Raw genomic sequence first — 11,742 nt, 5'->3', positions numbered from 1 at the left:
AAGTTCAAAGTATTGAACCTCCCCTATTTAGATGATATGACTATATATATAGAAAATCACAAAATATCTAAAAATGTTCTGAGAAGTATCAAATATAGCTAGTTCAAAAGAAACAAAATCAACATGCAAAAATCAATTTTACTTCTCTATAATAGCAATGAAGAATGAGAAAATATTAAGTACCACTTGAAATAGATTCAAAAAATGAATTATTAGGAATAAATCTAAGTAAATAGATATAAGAAAAGTATGCAGAAACCTACAAAACAAACTGAAAGAAAATTTTAAAACCCTAAATAAATGTAAATACAGACATTTTATGTTTCTATAATATGAAAATTCATATAAGAACTCAATTTTCTTGACATAAACATTCTCTATAAATTGATATATCTAATGCAATCCTAGCAAGGTTAATTTGTATCTGTAAAGATGCTTGAATGAAAATTTACAAGAGCTTCCTTTCATTTGGAACTTCCATCTTCCAGTAATTCGCCAAAATGAACAACATAAAAGGAAAAAGGAGAGGTACCCACTGTATGTTCTCCAGGCCTTTTAGAAATGGTGGAGTTGTTCCTTTGGCTAATTACATGCAAATCTACAAAGAAGGTGATATTGTATACATCAAGGTAATGGACAATGTTCCAAAAGGAATGCCCCACAAAAGTTACCATGGCAAAACTACAAAGTTACGCAGCATGCTCTTGACATTGTTGTGAACAAACTTGTGAAGGGCAAGATTCTTGCCAAGAAAATTAATATACACATTGAGCATATTAAATACTCAAAGAGCCAAGAGAGCTTCCTGAAGCTTGTGAAGGAAAATGATCAGAAGAACACGGAAACCAAAGAGAAAGTTACTTGGATTCAACTAAAGTATCAGCCTGCCCCACCCAGAGAAGCACACATTATAAGAATCAGTGGGAAGGAGCCTGAGCTACTGGAACCCATTCATTATGAATTCATGGCATAATAGGTGTAAAAAAAAAGAAAGAAAGTCTTCAAAACTGTAAAAATTATACTCTTGAGTAGAACTGTGTTGTCCTCTCCCACAAAGAAATATTTAAAGCAAAAAAATTAAAAAATGAACATGAAATAGAAAAGGAGGTAGATTAGCCAAGAGAATTATTTAAAAGACTACAAAGCTAAAGTACATACATAATTTGAATTATTAACATAAAGCTGGAGAATTCAAGAAAGTTTAATATTAGAAAAGGGTTGAAAAACAGATAAATAAAAGTGAAGACACAGTCCAAAATTTGAAAAAAGACACATGTTGAATGATTTTTTTAAATGTGTAAACATAATAAAATGAAGAAAACTTGTTATTTACAATAAATGATGCTGTAATACCACTAAAGTAACCCACTAAACTGTTCAGTGTAACTATTGACCACATAAAAAAAAGCATGACCAATAAAAGAAAAGAATTGATAAATAGGAATTCATCAAATTAAAAAACTTTAGACATGTAGGGGCGCCTGGGTGGCTCAATCCATTAAGCATCAGACTCTTGATCTCAGCTCAGATAACAAGCTCTCAGTTTGTAGGGTCGAGCGCTGACAGTGCGGAACCGTCAGCACAGAGTCTGCTTGGGATTCTCTCTCTTTGCCTCTCTCTCTCTCTCTCTCTCTCTCTTTAAATAAAAGAATAAAATAAAATAAAAAATTTAAAAACTTTAGATATGCAAAACACACTAGAAAGGCAATGAAAAGTACATCATGGGGAATATAGTCAATATTATAATAACTTTGGTGAAAGATGGTAACTACATTTAATCATAGGGATTAAGTCATAATATATATAACTGTCCAATCACAATGTCATACATCAGAAACTAATTTCATATATGTGAAGTGCACTTCAGTAAAAAAAAGACTATATCCTCTGAAATAAAAAAGACTATATCCTCTGACACCAATAGAATTAATCTTTAAATTAATTTAAAAATGTTAAGTAGAACATACCTAAGGGGTTGGAAATTAAGAAACATGCTGCAAATAAGCCATGTGTTCAATGAAAAAAAAAATCTAATAATTTTAAGCAGGGTGCCTGGGTGTCTCAGTTAGCTGAGTGTCCAACTCTTGATTTTAGCTCAAGTCATGATCTCATAGTAGGTGGGTGTGAACCCTGCATCAGGCTCTTTGCTGTGCACAGAGCCTGCTTGTGATTTCTCTTTCTTCCTCTCTCTCTGCCCCTACCTTGCTTGTGACTCTCTCTCGCTCTCAAAATTAATAAAACGTAAAAACACAATAATTTTACCTAGACAATAATGAATATATCACATAGATCTTTCAAGATGTGGATAAAGTTGTACATAGGAAAACACATAACCTTGAATGCATATTTAGGGAAAAGGGTAAGGCTGAAAAACGAGTATAGAAGTTTGCATCAGAGAACACCAGCAGGTTGATCCTAAGTAATACAAAAGAAGAAAATAATAAAGAGTAGAGTTGAAGTCAATAAAATAGAAAAAAACATTCTATGGCAAATAATGAAAAACTTGTTTATTGCAAAGATTAATAATATTAAAGCACTGATAAAATGATGAAGAAATGTCAATATATAGAGACTACATATGTATATACTTTATATATCAAAAGCTAAAAAAAAGAATGTAAAACTTAGAAGTGATGCCATTTATAATAACATCATAGATATTATAAAATCAAAAGGCTGTTTAGAAACTCAAAATACTAGTAAGGAAAGATATGCAAGAACTTAACACAAAAAAATTACAAAACATTACTAGTAAGACCATCCCATCAGACACAAGAAAAATTGTTTGACAAAATTCAAAGCCCATTCTTGATAAATGATATCATAAAAGAAAGCAAAACATTAAATTTAACAAAAATGCAAGCCCTGTATAAAGCCAACTAAAAATATTTTTAAGAGCAAGTATGAGAGAAATATTCCAACTTCATGGATTACAGGAATTCATATTAGATAGTTCTCCTCAAATGTGTCTAATGTATTCAATGCAATTCCCATAAAAGTCCCAGAGGTTGGTTTATAGCTATTGGGAAATGAATACTAAAAATTATATGAAATAGCTATTTGGAATAATCAAAACTATTAAAAAATAACAAAATGGGGAAGGTATAACACCTGATAACAATATTTATATCAGACTAATTGGAATTTTTTAAAAAGCCTGTAAAAACAGACAAAGAAGACATTATATAAACATAAAGGAGAGAATCCAACAAGAAGATATAACATGGTAAATATTTATGCACCCAACATGGAAGAACCCAAATATATAAAACAATTAATAAAAACATAAAGGAACTCATTGATAATAATACAGAAATACTAAGGGACTTTAACATTCCCTTACATCAATAGATAGATCATCTAAAAAGAAAATCAACAAGGAAACAAGGGTTTTGAATGACACACTGGACAAAAATGGACGTAACAGATATATTCAGAATATTCCATCCTAAAACAGTGGGATACACATTCCTTTCAAGTGCACGTGTGACATTCAACAAAACAGATCACATTTAAGATACCAAAACAGGTCTCAACAAATACAAAAAGACTGAAATCATATCATGCAACTTTTCTGATCACAACTCTATAAAACTAGAAGTCAACCACAAGAAAAAATCTAGAAAGACCACAAATACATGCAAGATAAACAACATGCTACTAAACAATGAATGGGTCAACCAGGAAATCAAAGAAGAAATAAAAATACACAGGAAACAAATGAAAATGAAAACACATCAGTCCAAAACCTTTGGGATGCAGCAGAAGCGGCCCTACAAGGGAAGTATATAGCAATACAGGCTTACATTAAGAAGAAAAATCTCATATAAACAACCTAACCTTAAACCTAAAGGAGCTAGAAACAGAACAACAAATGAAGCCTAAATCCAGCAGAAGGAAGGAAATAATAAAGATTAGAGCAGAAATAAATGTGGGGCACCTGGGTGGCTCAGTTGGTTAAGCGGCCAACTTCAGCTCAGATCATGATCTCACAGTTCATGAGTTCGAGCCCCTCATTGGGCTCTGGGCTGACAGCTCAGAGCATGGAGCCTGCTTCAGATTCTGTGTCTCCCTCTCTCTCTGCCCCTCCCCTGCTCTTGCTCTGTCTCTCTGTCTCTCAACAATAAATAAATGTTAAAAAAAAAAGAGCAGAAATAAATGATACAGAAACTATAAAACAGAAAAGATCAATGAAGCCAGGTGTTGCTTCTTTGAAAAAATTAATAAAATTGTTAAACCCCAACCAGTCTTATCAAAAAGAAAAGAGAAAGGAACCAAATAAATAAAATCACAAATGAGAGAGGAGAGACAACAACCAACACCACAGAAATACAATTAAGAGAATATTATAGGAATAACAATGAAAAGAACCACTATATGCCAACAAGTTGTACAACGTGGAAGACATGGATGAATTCCTAGAAACATGGAAAGTACCAAAAATGAAACAGGAAAAAATAGAAAATGTGACCAGACAGAAAAGCAGCAAATAAATTAAACCTGTAATCAAAAAATGCTCAACAAATATTAAATCCAGGGCCAGATGACTTCAAAGGTGAATTCCACCAAACATTTGAAGAAGAGTTAATACCATTTGATCTGAAGCTATTCCACAAAATAGAAAAGGAAGGGAATTTTCCAAATTTATTCAATGAGGCCAGCATCACCCTGACACCAAAACCAGATAAAGAAACCACTAAAAAAGAGAACTACAGGCCAAAATCCCTGCTGAATATGGATGCAAAAAATCTCAATAAAATATTAGAAAACAAAATCCAACAATATATTAAAATAATTATTCACAAGGATCAAGTAGGATTTATTCCTGGGTTGCAAGGGTGGTTCAAGATTCACAAATCAACAGTATTACTCCACACTAATAAAAAAAGGGTAAGAATCATATGATCATTTAATTAGATTACAAAAAAAGCATTTGACAAAGTAAAGCATCCATTTGTGAGAAAGGAAAACCTCAAGAAACTAGGTTTAGAGTAAACATACCTCAAAATCATAAAGGCCATGTATGAAATACTGACAGCTAATATCATCCTCAATGGAAAAAAAGTGAGAGCTTTTCCTCTACGGTCAGGAACAAGTCAGTAACGTCCACCCTCACCACTGTTATTTAACATACTACTGGACATCCTAGCTACAGCAATCAGACAACAAAAAGAAATAAAAAGGAACCAAATTGGCAAGGAAGAAGTAAAACTTTCACTCTTTGCAGACATCACGACACTCTGTACAGAAAACCTGAAAGACTCCACCAGAAAACTGCTAGAACTGATACACAAATTCAGTAAAGTCACAGGACACAAAATCAATGTACAGAAATCTGTTGCATTTCTATATACCAATGATGAAGCAACAGAATAGAAATTAAGGAATCAATCCCATTTACAACTGCACCAGAAAACAAGATACCTAGGAGTAAACCTAATCAAAGAGGTAAAAGACTTGTCCTCTGATGAAAGAAAGTGAAGATGACATAAAGAAATAGAAAGACATTCCATGCTCATGGAATACCCAAAGCAATCCACACATTTAATGCACTCCTTATCAAAATGCTAACAGCATTTTTCACAGAACTAGAACAAACAATCCTAAAATTTGTATGGGAGCACAGAAGACCCTAAATAGCCACTGTGACCTTGAAAAAGAAAAGCAAAGCTGGAGGCATCACAATTCTGGACTTCAAATTATATTACAAAGCTGTAACGATTAAAAACAGCATGGTACTGGTGCAAAAGTAGACATATAGATCAATGGAACAGAATAGAAAACCCAGAAATAAACCCACTATATGGTCAATTAAGTTTCGACAAAGCAGGAAAGAATATCCATTGGGGAAAAGAAAGTCTCCTCGACAAATGCTACTGGCAAAACTGGACAAAAACCTGCAAAAGAATGAAACTGGACTGCTTTCTTATACCATACCCCAAAATAAATTCAAAATGGATTAAAGAACTAAATTTGATTCAGGAAACCATCAAAATCCTAGAGGAGAACACTGGCAGGAACAACTTTGACATCGGCTGTAGCAACTTATTTCTACATACGTCTCTAGAGGCAGGGGAAACAAAAGCAAAAATAAACTATTGTGACCTCATCAAAATAAAAAGCTTCTGCACAACAAAGGAAACAACCACAAAACTAAAGTGCAACCTACAGAATGGGAGAAGATATTTGCAAATGACATATCTGATAAAGGGTTAATATCCAAAATGTATAAATAAATTATAAAACTCAACACCCCAAAAACCAAATAATTCAATTAAAAAATGGGCAGAAGACATTAATAGATGTTTTTCCAAAGAAGATCTACAGGTAGCCAAGAGACACATGAAAAGATGCTCAACATCACTGATCAACAGGGAAGCGTAAATCAAAACTACAATTACCTCACACCTGTCAGAATGGCTAAAATGAACAACACCAGAGACAACAGGTGTTGGCGAGGATGCAGAGAAAGGGGAACCATCATGCACTGTTGGTGGGAATCATCGTGGTACAGACACTCTGGAAAACTGTACAGAAGTTCCTCACAAAGTTAAAAATAGAACTACCCTGAAATTTAGCAACTATACTCCTAGGTATTTACCCAAACAGTACAAATATAGTCATTCAAAGGAATACATGCACCCTCATGTTTATAGCAGCATTATCTACAATAGCCAAATTATGGAAATAGCCCAAATGTCCATCAACTGATGAATGGATAAAGAAGATGTGGTATGTATGTATATATGTGTGTGTGTATATGTGTGTGTGTGTATATATATATATATATATATATATGTGTGTGTGTGTGTGTGTGTGTATATATAAAATCTTAAAAAAATTAATGCCTTGAGCAAATGACAAGTGGAAGTCAGAATTAGGAAGTAAAGGGAAATGAACATATATTATGCTAGATGCATATGAATATACATGTATATGGCCTTAATTTAAATCTTGTACTAACCCTGCAAGGCAAATTTCTTTTTTTTTTTTTAATTTTTCTTATGTTTTATTTTATTTTTGAGAGAGAAAGAGTACGTGAGCTGGGTAAGAGCTGAGAGAGGGAGACAGAGGATCCGAAGAGGCCTCCATGCAGACAGCCGAGACCCAATGTAGGGCTTGAACTCATGAACCGTGAAACCATGACCTGAGCCAAAGTCAGACACTTAACCAACTGAGCCATCCAGGTGCCCCGGCAATTTCCTATCATACAGTACATTATGCATTATACTACTTCAATTATTCGATTGAGGAAACTGAGGTTCTAAGAACTTAAGATTTTTTGCCAAAGTCACAGAGTAAATGGCAAAAGAGGATTTAAAGAAATTTGCAAATTTCTATTTCATTATCAACCTAAAAAAATTATCTGGTTTTATGAAAGATATTCCAAGTAGAAAGTGAATTGTCTGTGCAATCATCTCCAAATAATGAAGAAATTCTCAATAATTCCTTCAGTTTCAAATGCTGGTGAAACCTTTTTGTGAAGTACAAAGTGCTGCATTGGCCAGCTTGGCTACACTAAAGCCACACACAGTCAGCATTTCCATTCTTAATGCTGTAGGGGCACTCTGTAACTCAGCCATAATCAATCTATGTTGGCCTAAGGTTTGTCATTAAAGGTCATGACTGAAGAGCACCTTTAAAATAAAAACTCCATTTAACCAACTTAAATAGGAATAGGGCACATGAACAGAGGCTGATTTTCCAAATGATTATAATTCACAGCCAGGTGTCAGATGTAAGTATTTGCTTTATGCTTTCCAGAAGATTGTTGCTGTTTATTTGCACCTGCAAAAAATAATCAAACAGCAGGAGAAAATAATTACAGGTACAGCTAAATCAGGCAATGCCCTTATCCAAAGATACTATGAACATTCACTTCCATTTTCAAAAGGCTTATCATACTAAAATCTCAAAACCACAAACATTGCAGATACCAGTGAAAGAAAATGAAGATGAGAATATAGGGCTAAGGTAAGTAAATATTCTGACCCAGAAGTTGAACATAACAACTTGACTGTGACTTGAGGAATGTAAGAACTCCATAATTGTCTAAAAAAAAAAAGGTAAGTATGAATATTAATGAAATGAAGTACTGGAAAAAATTCCAAAATTGCAACACATCCTGGAAGACTAGTCCTAATGTCATCTAATAAAGACGTTAGTATAATTAGGCAGATTCAAGCAAGTTGGCCATGAGCAGTGGTGTACGTGTAAAATAGCTCTCTACAAATAGACCCTTTCTTTGTATCCTTTGCTCATTTCTGTGGTAGAAATACCCAAAATACATGAATTTAAAGGTATGAATGTGACACCACTGCATGCAGGATTGAAAACAGATGTTTACCACTGGCTCTACTAATCAGATGTTAGCCACCTATGTCACACTGATGGCTCAAACCAATAACATAATCTTCTACCATAGGGTAGGATATTAATAAGAGCAAATTAAACCTAAAACATACAAAAGAAAGAAATTAATAAAGATTAGAAAGGAAATGTATACAATACTGAATAAAAACAACACAGAACAATCAATGTAACCAATGGTTGGTTGATTTGTTGAAAAAAATCAACAAAATTGACAAGCAGTTGGCTGAATTAAAATGAAAAAAAGACAGAAGAGAAATCTTATTAAAATAAAAAGTATTGGGTGCTTGAGTGGCTCAGTCGGTTGAGCATCTGACTTTGGCTCAGGTCATGATCTCACAGTCTGTGGGTTAGAGCCCTGCGTTGGGCTCTGTGCTGACATCTCAGAGCCTGGAGCTGCTTCGGATTCTGTGTCTCCCTCTTTCTCTCTTCCTTCCCCTGCTCATTCTCTCTCTCTCTCTCTCTCTCTCTCTCTCTCTCTCAAAAATAAACATAAAAAATTTTTAGTAAAAAGTATTATAAGGGAATATTATGAGTAACTACTTCCCAAAAGTAAAGGAAATAAATAAAGGAAATGCACAAGTTCCTGGAAAGACACAAACTAGTGAAAATGATTCAAAATGAAAGTGAAAACCTGAAAGAACCAATAAACAGCAAAGCTATTGAATCAGTAATTTTGTAAAAATTCCATACTAAAGAAAAGTTCAGGATCAGAAGGCTTCACTGGTAAATTCCTCCAAACATTTAAAGAAGAACTAATACTAATCCTTCATAAATTCTTCTAAAAAACAAGAAGAGAAGGGAACATTCCCAACACACTCTATAAGGTTAATGTTGCCCTTATACCAAAACCAGACAAACATATTAGAAAAAAATTACACAATAATAATATTTATAAATATTGACACAAGATTTTCAACAATATATTATCAAACCAATCCAGCAACTTATAAAAGGGATTATACTTCATGAACAAGTGGGATTTATTACAGGATTGCAAGACTGGTTCAACAATAAAAAGTCAAAGTAATACAACATACAACAGAATTAAGGGCAAAACGCACATCATCATATCAATGAGGGAAAGAAGAAGCATTTGAGAAGATCTGGTACTCTTACATGATAAAAACACTAAAAAATTAGCAACAGAATTGAACTTATCAGCCTGATAGAGGGCATCTACAAAAACCAACCTCTAATCATGACATAACACAGAAATCATTCCCTTAAATTCAGGAAGAAGACAAATATATCTGCCTTCACCACTTCTATTTTCTTTCTTTCTTTCTTTCTTTCTTTCTTTCTTTCTTTCTTTCTTTCTTTCTCTCAAGAGTGTGCAAGTGAGAGAGGGGCAGAGAGAGAGGGAGAAAGAGAGAACTCCACAAGGAGCAGAGAGAAAGGGAGAGAGAATCCCACACAGGCTCCACACTGTCAGCACAGAGCCTGAAGCAGGGCTTGAGCTCACTCAATGCAAGGCTCCAACTGACAAACCCTGAGATCATGACCTGAACCAAAGTCAGATGCTTAATGGACTAAGGCACCCAGGTACCCCCTGCCTTCGTCTCTTGTATGTAATATTACACTGTAAAATCTGGCTAAGGCAACTAGGCAAGAAAAAACTAAAGACATCTAAATTGGAAAAGAAATAAAACTCCCTCTTTGCACATGATACAATCTTATATGTAGAAAATCATAAGGAAGCCACTAAAATAACTATCAGAATAAATGAGTTCACTAAGGATGCAGACTACAAAATTGACGTACACAAATTAACTGTTTCTATGTATTAGCAATGAAAAATCAAAAAAGAAATTATACAATTATGTAAATTTCATTTATAGTAGCATAAAAAATACTTAGGTGTATATTTGTCAAAAGAAGTAGAAGGTTTATATATTCAAAACTTCAAAACATCACTGAGAGAAATTAAGTAAGTACTACACAAATGGGAAGACATCTGTGATCATGAAGTGGAAGACTTAAGACCTTGTTAAAATTGCTATACTACATAAACTGATGTACAGATTCAACATAACCTCTATCAAAATAGCATCTAGCCTTTTAGAAGAAACAGAAAGATTATCCAAAATTTCATATGAAAATACAAGAGACCCAGAATATCCAAGAGAATTTTAAAAAAGAATGATCTTGGAAGAGACATATTTCTCTAAATCAAAACTTAGTACAAAGCTATAGCAATCAAGAAGAGTTTGGTACTTGCCAATAGAAAGACATATAGACCAAAGGAATGAAAATGAAATACAGAGATAAAGCCTGTATATTTATAATACATTAATTTTTTATGTTTATTTATTTTAGAGAGAGAGACAGAGCATGTGGGAGGGGCAGAGAGGGCGGGAGACAGAGGATCTGAAGCAGGCTCTGCACTGACAGCAGAAAGTCCTATGGGGGGCTTGAACTCATAAACTGTGAGATCATGATCAAGCCAAAGTCAGACGCTTATCTGACCAAGCCACCCAGACACCCTATAATATATTGATTTTTGACAAGAATGCCTTGATGACTCATTGAAAAATAATAACCTGTTGAACAAATGATTCTAGAACAAATGAATATCCACTTGCAAAAGCATGAAGGTGGACCCCTACATCACACCGCATTCAAAAAGTAACTCAAAATACATCACAGACCTATGTGTAAAATCTAAAACTATAAAATTCTTTGAAGGAAATCAAGGACTAAATACCCATGATTGTAGATTAAGCAATCATTTCATAGATATGGCTTCAAAAGCACAAATGACAAAAAAAAAGAGGATAAATTGGACTACATGAAAACTAAAATTACTTCTGCTTAAAGAACTACCATAAAGTAAAAAGATAATTCACAGAAAGGAAGAGAATTTTTGCAAATCATATATGTGTCATAACAGAGTTATATCAAGAATATATAAAGAACAATAATACCTCGATACTAAAAAGACAAATACCTCAACAGATCAATGGGAAATTAGATTTAAAGGAAAACCTTTCTCTAGTCTAAACACTTCTGACACCAAATGTTAGGTTTTTTACCCATACCAACTGATTTTCCAACTCCCTGGACACCAATAGGGTGCCCTATAATGAAATTCAACATTACTCCAGGTACTTAGTGTCAGACTCTAAAGGTTTAATGGCTCTGTTTCACCGGACTACCCTCACTTCAGATGCCAGCTGCACGTAATGGTCCCCAGGATATTCACATTTCTGTCCCACCCAACCAGAAACTTGAAGGTTCCCGTAACCTCCCTGCCTCAGGTTTAATTATTTGTTAGAATGGCTCATAAAACTCAAGAGACATGTACTTATGTTTAGCAGTTCATTATAAAGGATATTATAAAAATATAGATAAACAGTAAGATGAAGAAGT

General features: G+C 33.9%; 1 pseudogene; it reads left to right on the top strand.

The window, feature by feature from the left end:
* The first annotated feature begins 351 nt into the window (after positions 1–351).
* LOC123595093 lies at positions 352–973 on the top strand (annotated as a pseudogene).
* The last annotated feature ends 10,769 nt before the right edge of the window (positions 974–11,742 follow it).

The sequence above is a fragment of the Leopardus geoffroyi genome, chromosome X, assembly GCF_018350155.1.
Source record: "Leopardus geoffroyi isolate Oge1 chromosome X, O.geoffroyi_Oge1_pat1.0, whole genome shotgun sequence".
Classification (NCBI taxonomy): Eukaryota; Metazoa; Chordata; class Mammalia; order Carnivora; family Felidae; genus Leopardus; species Leopardus geoffroyi.
Note: the sequence above shows the minus strand (reverse complement) of the source record. Positions and strands in the feature narration are given on the sequence as shown.